This window comes from Neolamprologus brichardi, unplaced genomic scaffold (genome assembly GCF_056152115.1).
Source record: "Neolamprologus brichardi isolate AB-2024 unplaced genomic scaffold, ASM5615211v1 NODE_ptg000031l+_length_7269946_cov_1, whole genome shotgun sequence".
In the NCBI taxonomy this organism is placed as follows: domain Eukaryota; kingdom Metazoa; phylum Chordata; class Actinopteri; order Cichliformes; family Cichlidae; genus Neolamprologus; species Neolamprologus brichardi.
Window position 1 is genome coordinate 593,701 of NW_028270136.1, and position 10,458 is coordinate 604,158.

Genomic DNA, 10,458 nt, shown 5'->3' on the forward strand with positions numbered 1-10,458 from the left:
CCTTTTTACAGCACTTCAACTTCCCCAGCTGAAAAAGTCCCATCAGACAAGATACTTGCAGATGTGAAAATTGCTTTATGCACCATCCCCACCACCAGTCTCACTGAAACCATTGAGCTCAGATATGACTCTGCCACAGCAAACCAAGAAGAACTTGGTATAAAACCAAGGATGCGTGTAGAGAAAGCCCGCATGGATAACAAGGCTGGGAGCCAGAATCAGAGAAGCTCAGAAGGATATTAGAATAGAAGAATAATCCTTTAATTGTCCCACAAGGGGAAATTTGGTTGTATATTAGTAAGCTAACTGAGCTGTAGAGGGCCATGGATGAATAAGAAGTAAAATGTCCATGACTGAGGTACTAGAAACTGCCAAACAAAGTCTCACAGCCCTTGCCACTAGGCTGAGGAGATATACCAGAGAAGCAGAGGCAAAGAGAATAAATGGCCTGTGCTCCATACATGCATCCAGGGTGCATTATCAGCTACAAGTAAAAAGTAATACAAGGTCAGATGCACCTATGGCTGAAAATGACTAAAACTTGAAAACATCTGGAAGAAAGAGGTGTCACACATTGTCAACCCATTGTTTAACCGTACACTGGTGCAGTGGGTCCTAGGTTCCTCCTTCCCAGGACTTGTCCCCATGGTTGCCTGACCTAACTTGAATTGAAGACATTTGGGACATTATGTTTTAGTCTATCCGATGCCACCAGGATGCACCTGAGACTGTCAAGGAGCTCAATGGTCCATCATCCATCATCTCATTAGGAAGATGCCCCAACCTTGTCAGGCATGCAAGCACGTTGGGGCAATATGAACTATTGAGTATTATTGAGTATTATTGTAGGGTCTTTATTATTATTATTATTATTATTATTATTATTATTATTATTATTATTATTATTATTATTATTATTATTATTATTATTATAAATTGAATTGAACTGAATTCCATTTTGAGTTGCAAAATGGCATCATTTTTTCACTTTGATTTTTTTGGGGTGACTTCTAAGTTTCATTTCCATCAAACAATGTGGGATCCCTTTAATTTCTAAGGCCATATGAGCATAGGTATCCTGCATGATTTTTTTCCCATTGAAATTGGATTGGATGTCTTTACTAAGTGTTCCTTTAATGAATATGAGCACCGTATCAGTTTGTTAATGAGTTAGTGTGATCTCACAGGAAAAGAGTTTAATTCAGGGAATGCAGTTATTATGTTGAAATAATGTAAAATACCTAACAGTAGGAGAATTACTCAAATTATGAGCACTGGCAACCCTCCTGCTGCTGTTTTAGTTTCCTTATCTCAGTATAGTGTCCAAGTCTAAACAAAGAAGACAGTCTCATGCATTAGATGTTTAATTTCCTACAAATTTCTTGCAAACATGATTTTGATACTATAGTTAAATTGGTGAAGCAGGACAAAAATATTGTGCTTTAGCAGATGAAGTGAAAATAACGAGATAAGAGTGTATGTAAGAGAGAGAAATGAAAGAAAGACCTCAGCAAAGAGTGGAGATTCTTTCATGATGACCTCACTGGGGCTGACCTCAAACTCCTGTTTTACTTTCCACAACTCATCTCAAGTTCAACACACTGTCTGCTGCTGTGTTCAGTATGTGTTTGTGTGTGTATTGCCTTCATAAAAAGCAGTGAAAAATAAATTGGAGCGGTTACAGTTCAAGAGTTCACATTCTCATTCAAATTGAAGACAGCATGTACCCCACACAAAGAGCTATAGCGTGTCATAGTGCTTCATGTTAAAATTCCTCTACATGCTCTGTTTTTTCTAACCAGCCAAGTGATCAGTATTACTTTAGTTTTTGATCAATCTAAATTCACTTTTTGAAAAAAGTTTGTGGTCTGACCAATTAGAGCCAAACAGTGGGATGTGTATTCACAGTATACATCAATATGTTTTTAAATTATTCAGCTGATCAACATAACATAACCTCTTCTTCTTCTTGGTTGTTGGTTACACAATAGTGATTGCAATTGAGAAAGTCCTGACACCTTTCTACCGGGGAACATGAAGTAAGAGTTCGTCACTTTAAAAAAATGTTTTTATAACAATAATAGTGGTGTTATAAGCATTGCCTAACAGCAAGAAGGTCATGGGTTCAAATCCACCAGCAGGCTAGGGCTGTCTGTGTAGAGTTTGCTTGTCTGTGTGGGTAGTTAATTTTCCTCCCACAGTCCAAAGAGGTTAACCGATGACTCTAAATTGACCATAGGTATGAATCTAGGTCTGTCACCTTGGGATAGATGGATAGATGGCAACTTATTCTTGCCTACATTTTAATATGGTTTTATGATGTACCTTCAAGCAGTAATTATATCATGCACCTTGAGGCAACTGTTGTTGTGATTTGGTGCTATATTAATAAAACTGAACTGAATAGTTTTTAATCACTTTTGATTTTTATATCTATTTTGATAAGGCTTTCAGAAATAAACAAATACAATAAATAAACGAGAGCAAACTGAAGTAAGTTTTTAGTGTTTATGACGTGCTAAGTTAAATGTGTGTGTGTGATAGAGAGAGAGAGAAAGAGAGAGACAGTGCAGTGGTGAGCATGTGTGCTGGTTTTTATCTGTAGGGGTCATCCGGAGTTCAGTAGTTCTCCTCCTTAGCTCTGTCCACAGAGAAGCATGTGAGCCCTGCAGAGTCAGCCTGTTGACTCAGTGCTGCTGCTCTGAAGAAAAATAAGTCTGGCATCATTCCCCCAATAAATCATTTGAAGGTGAATCTTCTTAAGTTCAGTGGAGTTTCCCCCAATCTGCACAATCTACTATCTTGTCAGACTGAAGAAAGCTAAAAATTAATTCCCCAATGTTCTCAGCGGCAGCCAGGATCCAATAACAGCTGAGATTGTACAAATATAGTAATGACCAATCTAGCCTACTGTAATCTGTAAATGGTAGACAGAAACAGACTTATATAAGCTGAACAGATAAACCAGAATTAAGTTACAAAATTAGTTCTTGTTAAGATGCAGAAGCATTAACCACAGTGCTGTGGCTTCGTTTTTGAAAGCATCAGTCCATTAACAAAGAAGTCCTGTGTTCTAAACCCTGCAGTGCCTCTTTGGAATCAGACAAACCTTTGGTGTTTGCTAGTAGTGACTAGGGAAACACATAAAAGAGGTTGTAAACAAGCACTGAATTCATTATTTTTACCCAAATAAGAATGAGCTTGTTCCATATTACAGTTTAAACGACAACAAATTTGGAATCCACTCTGCATCCATCTCAGTGCCCCAGGAAAAAAAGGAAAAAGAAAAACAACATACTGGATTTTATAATGGATGAATTTACATTAAAAATCATTTAGCACCTTCTAACATGACATTGTGCAGCAGAGCTAACTAGATGTTTTATGAGAAAAGAACACCAAAACAAGTAAGAAAGGCAAAAGGTCATGAAGGCAGAGTTGAAGTTTTTTTTTTTTTAAGTGTGCTTGTCAGCAGGCTGGAGGTTAGGGGGAGAACAGAGAGCAGAAGGTTATCTGGCCAGACATTCCTGTTCATCCAGTGCAAGAAAAAAAAACATGAGGACATTTCAATGGAAATTATGATTTCAAGCAAAAAAACCCCACAAAAAACACAATTTAAGAATGTTTATGAAGTGCTTAAATTGGACATATTTGTTCATCAGAATACACAATACAGTTTTACAGCAGTGGTTTTCTACACCACTTTGTCTTTTGTGTGGCAGACAGGGCTGAAAGCCTGAGAGTGTTTGGTTAACTGATGCTGTGTACTCCCTGACCCTGTGTCCTCATCACAAAGACACATACACTAGAGGCTGCATGCTGTGTTAGCTTGAGATTAACAGATTATTGTGCCATGTTCTTTCAGAACTCTCTGATCGATGTGTGTGTGTGTGTATATATGTATCTATCTATCTATCTATATATATATCTATATATATCTATATATATCTATATAGATAAATAGATAGATAGACATATATCTATATGTGTGTGTGTGGGGGGGGGGGGGGGGGTGGATGCTTGGCTTGAATGAAAGACAGGGGAAACAGGAACAGCTAAAGTGCATCAACAGTCCTCAAAATGGGGGCGAAACCGAGGGCACATCTATCACACAGTGACAACACAAATACATCACTCCCAGCACACAAACCTGTTGAGCTCTGTGACTTTAGTTTGTGAAGAGGTCTATTAATTTACAATAGAAATATGAATATATAAGATAAATAGGATTCAAACTAGTCCAACACATTGCCTTTTTTATCAATGGTTTATTCTATTCTCTGTAGTAAAATGCTGCGATCAGCGGGATCAAATGGAGCGCTGAGGTTGAGCAGGACAAGTACAGAAATGTGTCCAACAAGCCGATCATTCGGATCCTTCACTCTGAATGAACTCTAAATCCTGACTGAACCTCATCAAATTAATCATTCCACTGCAAAAGATCACATAGCTGATTTATATAAACTCTTTCTATAGTTTTTGAAATCAAAGAAAGACTGGAAATCAGTCTAAAATTAGCTAAGACAGTTGAATCAAGTAAAGGCTTTTTAAGTAATGGCTTAATTACAACCACCTTAAAAGACTGTGATATGTCACTTATTAATAAGGATGAAGTAAAATTGAAGCAATAATTAATGATAAGGCTTCTCTGAGCAGTCTTGAACGGATGGGATCTAATAGACATGCTGATAGTTTGGAGGAAGTACTTATTACCTGATGTGTTCACTTTTTGAAGCATAGGCAAAACAAAAACACAAACTTTATGGTTAGAATTTGACACAGGGAACTTTTCTGCTGTTCTGTTCTTGACTCTGGACTCAATATAAGCAGTATTTAAGTGTATCACCACGTTTATCACCACGATAGAATTAAGAAATGAGAATTGAGAAACTTAAAGGAGAGTTCTGGATTTTGGATTGTACTCTAAGTACATGCTGAGTTTATTATTGTAATTAATAGCCAAGTGTTAAAAGCACAGTGGACAGAAATATATTTCCAATCCTCCCTGTAAATGAAATAGTGATAGATTATCCTACAGGAAGAATTGTGGTATAGCACTGATAACGTTTTATAACAGTTCAGTTGATTTGTCTGTGAGATGTAAGGTCAGCTTTTTTTCTATGATGACTTCAGGTCAAAGAGTTATGGTTTTAGGTACAACTTTAGCTTCCGATCAAAAAATAAATGTTCCAAAGTTCAAAACAGACAGATGAGACAAAAAAGAACAATAAAAAAATGGTGAGAATGAGCTTAACTTGACCTGAGGGGTGGATAAATGGCACAGTTTGCTTTTTTTAAGCTATTTTCATGTTGCCCTTTATCTTTTTTATTTCTTCTTTCCTTGTCCACTCTGAGTATGAAAAAAAGCACATCTTAAAGAGATAAATGCCTGGATTACATGTAATTTCCTACTTTTTTCATCTTTAATTTCATCCTACACTAACAATGGAACAGGAAAAAGTGGAAGAAGGCAGAGACAAACAATCCATACACCATACAGTGAAGGTGAATGTATGTATGGGAAAATAAATTCAAATCGTTACCACCACTCCCAACAACTACATCATCATCTTTTTTATTATCATGCAAATGGGAAATATCTGACTTACATTTAAAGCACAGCTTAAATAAACATTTAAATGTTTAAGGATTATTATTTAAATGTATATATTACAAAAAGGTCAAGTGGGTAGGAAGTGATTCACTATGCATTTAAATGTGACTTGCCTCAGAAAACTTTATTAACCTCTTTTTACTCTCATGTGCTTAAATACTGTTATTTCATTTAATAGTAAGTAATTATTTAACATTGTCTGTCCCCCAAAGTGTTCCTTTAGTCATGTCTCCTTCTGCTCTCCTTTAGACTGGTCACAGCAGTTGGGGGTGGGCAGTTGGCTGCCCCTCCCTGTGCCTGGTACTGCCAGAAGTGTCTTTCTGTTAATAAGGAATTTTTCCAATTGACCATTCCCAACTGCTTGTCCATAAGGGGTCATCTGACTGTTGGTGTTTTCTTTCTAATACTGTAGGGATGAAGCTGAAGCTCCTTTAGGTAGCTGTTACTGAGTTGGCTGTAATCTGAAGAGATGCATTCTTTTGGGCAGCTGTGGCAATTTGAAAAGAGCAGAAAATGTCAGAATTAAAGAAGCTATTGAAAACAAGAAAAATCTGATGGCGAAACAGACAGAAGAAACAGACACAAATGTGAATGTTTATTCCACAAACACCTCCAAATATTTGTATGTGTGTGTGTCGGGGGAGGGGGAAGGGTGTTAAAGAGATAGCTAAGATCTGAAGGATCAGGTTTCGTTGATCTTTGTTAGGGTCATGTTGAGTTCGGGCCAAGAGATTCTTGACATTTCTCTCTGCACTACCTGACCCGACATGTAACCAGGACTTGTGTGTTTCCGTGCATGTGTTCAGCTATGCCACATTTCCTGTTGATAATAAAGAATAAGTAAAAATGCACCTACTCATTTTAAGTTTTTGTTTTTAATTCAGTTTATTTTGAGGCTGGGTTTTTTTGTTTCACTTTATTCATCAATGTTTGAAAATGTGTAGTTTCAGTGTTCAATGTTTTAGTCTTTCTAACTATAAGTTAATGAAAAGCACATGTGAGATTCAAGATTTAGGAAAATCAATACAACTATCACAATGCACTTTAGTCTTGTAGATATCCACCGTCCACCCTCTCAGTGAAGATCTATCAATAACTTGCCTCATCGGGCAAGTTATTGTAAAACTTTTACCAGAGTAAAGGTTTCAGGTTTTTAGTTTAATTTAAAACAAGCCTGTTAGTTACGGTTTGTTTGAAAAGCGAAAGCTAGAAAAGTAGACAAAACTGTCAGCAGCTTACAGAGCCAGCAGACGGAAAGGTTTCCTGGCACTAGAAAACAAATGGATGAACCAAAATGGATGTTACATATCCTCAGTTTGTGTGGTATTGAAATGTTGTAGTTGATAACAGGCAAAAGGTTTACTTTTTGAATCCAGTTAAATCAACATTTGACCATAAATTATAGTTTGGGAATTCACCTTAACGAACACACACAATTTACATTCACATATTGTTCTTTTATGCTACATACAGATTACATTTAAAAAAAAAAATTAAATTAAAAAGAAAAAAAAAAAAATATATATATATATATATATATATGTATGTATATATAGCACGGTGGCACGGTGGTTAGCACTGTTGCCGCACAGCAAGAAGGTCCTGAGTTCAATTCCAACATCAGGCCGGGGTCTTTCTGTGTGGAGTTTGCATGTTCTCCCCGTGTTTGCGTGGGTTTCTCCCACCGTCCAAAGACATGCAGCTTGTGGGGATAGGTTAATTGGAAAATCCAAATTGCCATTAGGTGTGAATGTGCGAGTGAATGTGAGTGCGAATGGTTGTCTGTCCCTGTGTGTTGGCCCTGCGACAGACTGGCGACCTGTCCAGGGTGTACCCCGCCTCTCGCCCTATGACAGCTGGGATAGGCTCCAGCGCCCCCCGCGACCCTGAAAAGGATAAGCGGAAGCGAATGGATGGATGTATATATATATATATATATATATATATATTTATTTTTTATATATATATATATATTGGGGGTGCAACAATACTCGTATCGATATTGAACCGTTCGATACAGTGCTTTCGTTTCGGCCCGTTGCAACATGGCAACTGCCTCAACGCTACCCGAAATTGAGCCTCCCCCACCCTCATTCAGATCTGGCGTTTGGAACTATTTGGGTTTTCATGTGAGCATGACCCTGATGGTAAGCGCGTCATGGATAAAAGTAAAACAGTATGTCGGATGTGCCACGCAATGCTCAATTGGTGGGAACAAGTGCATTAGCGCAGTTAGCTTGTTAACGTGTTGACACCGTCCAGCCCCATGCACAGGACGATCAGTGGTAAGTCGTTAACGGAGATTTGCCGCGTTATAGCGTTAATGTAATTTTAACGAGATTAACACTGACAGCACTAGTGGGAACACAACGGATATGACTGCACATTTACGCCAACATCATCCTAGTGCAAAGACAAGTGGAAGCAGACAAAAACAACAAGCACGCATGCTACAACTTTACCCGAGTCATTTAGACAGCACATGATTCTCCTTATGGGGACCTGATATGTTTAATATGCTGCTGAGAATATAGCCCAGAAGAAGCATATAGTATAGCTTTTATTTTGGAAAGAGACATTTCAATGTAATAAACTCTCTTTTCAAAAGATGAGTAATTTCTCGATCAGATAGATTTATTTATTTTTATTATTTTGTTGTTTCAACAACATTAAATTTAAAAACTGTATTTTCGAGTTTTTTTAATTTTAATAAATGACAAATTAAAAAGGCATGAAGATTTTTTTATCAAAAAAATATCGAACCGTGTCACCAAAGTATCAAATCTCGAATTTTGTGTATCGTTGCACCCCTAATATATATATATATATACTTTTTAAAAAAAAATTTATTATTGATGTTTGCCTGTATTGATATGGGAAGGGTTTTTTTTCCCAGCTCAACAGAATCTTACATACTTGCTTCAATAGTTGATGCAGTACAACAAAATAATACAGACAAAATAAAAGCCAGTGATATCAAAATGCTTTTCAAAGTGATCCATTCAGCACTGCGTGTACTGGTGAAACGTCTGTACTCCTCATTAAAGCTAAGCAGCCTGGTGATGGGGCACAAACTTCATCCAGAAGTCCAGAAATAGCCTGAGGCAGGTGAACCCCGTGGAGCAGGTGAAGCCCTGTGGTGCAGCTTGTCTACTGGTCTCTGCAGCCCTGCTGAATGCCTGAGTCACACTCACACTAAAACACACACACACACACACACACACACACACACACACACACGCACACACACACACACACACACACACACACACACACACACACACAGCAGGCAGTTGTATTCTGAAACAGTAACATGCAGTCAAACTGGCAACCCTTTTCACCCTAAACAGAGTCCATTCTGTTCATTGGTTAAAGAGGAAGAACACTTTGATTCTTGTCTTTCTGTTTTTCAGGAGAAAGATAGTCAAAAAAAGAAATGGGGTGAAATGGAGTGAGTTTCACACTCCATGATGAAATAAACCTCACTTGACAACCAACAACTAGCTAAATAACAGTGTTTGTTTACTTTTCAGTTCCAGTGGTTGCCAGTTGAAACCAAGTTAATCTGAACAAATGTGAAATGCTGAAACACATACATGGCTTGAACCCATTATGACACCATTTTAATGTGAGGTCTAGTCTAGCTATATTTGCAAAGTGACCATATACAAGATGGCATCAAAAACATTAAACTCACCTGAATCCCAACATGTTCAGTAGCTCCTTTCTGGTAGAGCAGTTTTCAGTCTGGAACAGACTCCAATCTGCTGACCACTGAGCAGTGAGGAAACCGTTACTTACTGAATCCAGATTATTGGCTTGCACACAAAGAAAAAGGCAGATGCTCTGGCACATCTTCTACCAACAGCATGTGGAAACAGTGAATGTGTGAAAACTGGTAGCAATGTGTATGTGACTGCAATGACTGCAATGTTTGTGTGTGTGAATGCACTGTGTGAATGCATATGCACTGTGAATGTGCATATGTGTGAATGTGTGAGCAGTGTGGAAGACGGATGAGTGTGTGAATTCATCTGACTTCCTGTATAGCAGTCAGCTGGAAGCTTTTGACTTAATTCAAACCTTTGTGTGTGTGTATTTGCCTGTGTGTGTGTGTATGTGTATGTGTGTGTGTGTGTGATAGAATGGAGAGAATGCAGAAGAGAGACACTGAAGAAGTAGTTTGTATAATTGAAGTTCTGAACAGCACCTGACAGAGAGAAAGAAACAGACAGGGTGTATGGAAGTGTTGCATACAGGAAAAAAGAAAATAATCTAAGCAAATAATTTCATTTCAGAGGTGCAGGTATTCATTGCTACTCATGCAATTAAATGCCCATAGATTCAGCAACTTATGCCCACAAGTGGCTTCTTTGTGAGCACTGCAGCAGATTAATTCAGGCAACTCTGCTGTCAAAGCTGAATTCTGCTTGCTGGAAATAACCTAACTTTTGACAAAGCTCAAAGAAAATAGGATCCTAATGTGACTGGTCACTTTAAATCACAGACGCCGCAGCATCTGTAATGGACAGGTTCGGTTTACTGTGTTAAACCAAGTTATACCTTGGAAACATCATAAGCTTAAAACTACATTTGTTTACAATTTTGAAAATTAAGTTCTCATTATTTATTACCAACAGTTACTTTTTTCTGTGTAGCAGTGAAGATACTGGATTCTTTTCGGTAGCAAAGTGGAGTCAGCGAGAAATCAGTACATCCACAGGTGTATAGAAGAAATAACATCTATCTATCTTTTTTGTCTAGTCATCCTGGGCTGAGTTGCAGGGGCAGGAGCCTAATCAGAGAAATCCAGATCTCCCTCTCCCCAGCAGCCACCTCCAGCT